This window comes from Elephas maximus, chromosome 7 (assembly GCF_024166365.1).
Source record: "Elephas maximus indicus isolate mEleMax1 chromosome 7, mEleMax1 primary haplotype, whole genome shotgun sequence".
NCBI lineage: Eukaryota > Metazoa > Chordata > Mammalia > Proboscidea > Elephantidae > Elephas > Elephas maximus.
This window is the reverse complement of record NC_064825.1, coordinates 1,768,393-1,771,417: the sequence shown is the minus strand read 5'-3', so window position 1 is coordinate 1,771,417 and position 3,025 is coordinate 1,768,393. Positions and strand designations below refer to the sequence as shown.

The window sequence follows — 3,025 nt, the reverse complement described above, 5'->3', positions numbered from 1 at the left end:
AACGCCATGAGTAAATTATGTGTGGCATACTGACAAATTATTAAAAAACAATAGAGGTATAATTTGTACCACTGTATATGTATGTTGTCTAATTTTGTGTGAATAAAAAATAATGTATAGTAACAGCAGAGATGGATAGTAGTATGCTATGGCAAAAATCTTGTTTGTAAGTGGAAGATTAAAGTAGTAATTAGTCCTCCAAGTCTGAGATTTCCCAAGTCATTTGATCAAGTTTTCATAAAGATATGTACAAGCTTCCTTTTAAACAAATCTCATTTCTGCATCATTCTTACATCTTTCAGGCACCAGTAGAGCCATGGTCAAGGCAAACGGCACCACAGGAATCAACTTCATTCTTCTAGGGCTCTTTAACCACACACAGATCCACCTATTCCTGTTTGCCATGGTGCTTATGATCTTCATCACCTCACTGATGGGCAATACCCTTATTTATGATCATTCTCATTCATGTGGACCCTCAACTCCACATGCCCATGTACTTCCTGCTTAGCCAGCTTTCTTTCATGGACATGCCGCTGGTCTCCACCATCGTTCCCAAAATGGCAGCCAACTACCTGATGGACACTAGGTCTATCTCTCCCACTGGCTGTGGAGTCCAGATCTTCCTTCTTCTCACTCTGGGAGGGAGTGAATTCTTCCTCTTAATGGCCATGTCCTATGACCACTATGTGGCCATATGTCACCCACTGCGCTACCCCATTCTCATGAGTCAGAAGCTCTGTTTACTCATGCATCAGGTTCCTGGCTCCTGGGAGGGATCGATGGGCTGATGCAGGCTGGTGCCACCTTGAGCTTCCCTTACTGTCACTCACGGGAAATCAATCACTTTTTTTGTGAAGCACCATCACTGGTAGCCTTGCCTGTGCTGACACCACAATTTTTGAGTTTTTCATGTATGTCTGCTGCATTCTGATGCTCTTGATCCCTTTGTCTCTCATTTTGGCCTCATACAGCCTTATCCTGGCTGCAGTGCTCCACATGCAGTCAGCTGGAGCGCAGAAAAAAGCCTTTAAGACCTGCTCCTCTCACCTGGTGGTTGTGGGACTCTTCTACGGCACCATCATGTTTATCTACATGAGGCCCAAATCTAACGGTTCAGAGGACCATGATAAGGTGGTCTCAGCTTTTTATACCATCTTCACACCTGTCTTGAACCCCCTTATATACAGTGTGAGAAACAAAGAAGTCAAGGGGGCCTTGAGGAGGTGGCTGGAAAAACATTTTATGTGATATCAATGCTGAGCATAATTTGCCAAAATGGCAGCAACCAAACTGGTTACAGGTTACGTTTCTAAAATACTGTTTTGTTATTTTGTTCATCCCATTTAAATTCTTCTTTTGTGTTGTATCAAGTTATTTTGCTCTTACTTTGCCAATCTGGCTGCATTGTTCCTATATGATTATTTTTATATATGGTAAATTAATTAAAAATTATATTTGTCCTCCTGTCATAACTTGCAGTGGTGTTTTTACTCTGAAATTAGGGCTCTGACAATAAGTATGATTGATTGAGTTTATAAATAGCATATGATACGTGTATAATTTGTATTTTTGATAAATAATGGAAATCATTAATTTTGATGGGGATAATACCTTTTGAAAACAAAACGTAGATCCTAAATCACATAATAAAGATAAAATAAATTCACATGAAATAAGGACCCAATGTGGCCATCAAACATAAAATACGTAAGAAAATATCAAGAAATATTTGCAAAATGTTGCTGTGGGAAGATTTGTTAAAGAAACTTCCAGACAGAATATAAAAATGCTAATGGGCTTTTCATGACCTATGTTAAAACGTAAGAGCAGAGAGATGAGCTGAAGAAAAAAATATATTGTGTACAAAGGAGTCAGTACACAGTGGATTCAAAAATAAAACTTTCAGCGAAGAAGTCTCAAATTAAGAAAGGGCCTCAGGCCAAAGATCCAACACAAGTTGTGACTCTAAAATCATTTATTAAGGCTTCAGGACGAGTTAAGACACAGTACCTTAAATAAACATCCAAAGAGACAAAAGACCTTCTATAAATCTTGAGAGTCTTGTAGATTCTCTTTAGTTAAAAATAAATAGGACTACTAAAATGTTTTAGGGCACTGTAGTGCAGCAGAGTCGTAGGAAGCCCAAGGTTGGTAGTTGTGGGTTTTGTCTAATGGAGTAAATTCCAGTAAGATTCATGGAAAACTCACAATGTTTGTAATCATGTTTTTCTGACAGAAATATCACTAGTTTGGTCTAAGGAGTAAGCTGATTGAGGTGACTACTCAGTTTTCTCATGGTAGAGCAAGGGTGACTCAGAAAGCAGAGGCAAAAATCATGTAGAATAATTCCCAGAGAATCACACTGAATCTTAATTAAGGAGCTGGCAACAATTTCTACCAGAATTGCAGAATTGCAAGTGACTGTATGCTGCCCCATTTCCTATTTTAAGAAGTGTCTGAAGAGTAATTGTGTTAGTGCAATTATAGAATCCCCATGCTGTGACAAAGAGAGAAACCAAGACTTCTAGTGCACATCCCCAGCTGAGAGCCCAGCCAAATTCAAAGCCATTTTTTTCAGTCCTTGGTGGCACATCATGCAAGTGTATCTTTCAGCTCCCAGTTGAGCCACTTCCACTGATGTTGCATGGAGTAGAGATGAGCTGTCCCTGATGAAACCTGCTGAAATTGCAAATTCATATGCAAAATAAATAATTGTTATTTTAAACTGCTGTGCTTTGTGGATACACACACACACACACATACACACATATACACACACTGGAATAGTGCTTAGGTGAATATATGTGTTACCTAAAACCCATAATAAAGATATCAACTACATTTGAATAAAAGGGGTTATAATTCTCTTTCCCTACTTCATATAATCTGGAACCATTGTTCTGAATATAATATTATTATCTGTTTAGAATTATTTTATATTACAGAGAAGTCTTACCACTTTGGCTTTGATTAAAGTTTTAAGATGTTCTAGAAGTGAAAAATCAAAAACAATGTGGTTGAG

General features: G+C 38.2%; 1 pseudogene; it reads left to right on the top strand.

Moving 5' to 3' along the window:
- The first annotated feature begins 316 nt into the window (after positions 1-316).
- Positions 317-1,295, top strand: LOC126079048 (olfactory receptor 2T33-like; annotated as a pseudogene).
- Positions 1,296-3,025: the final 1,730 nt, after the last annotated feature.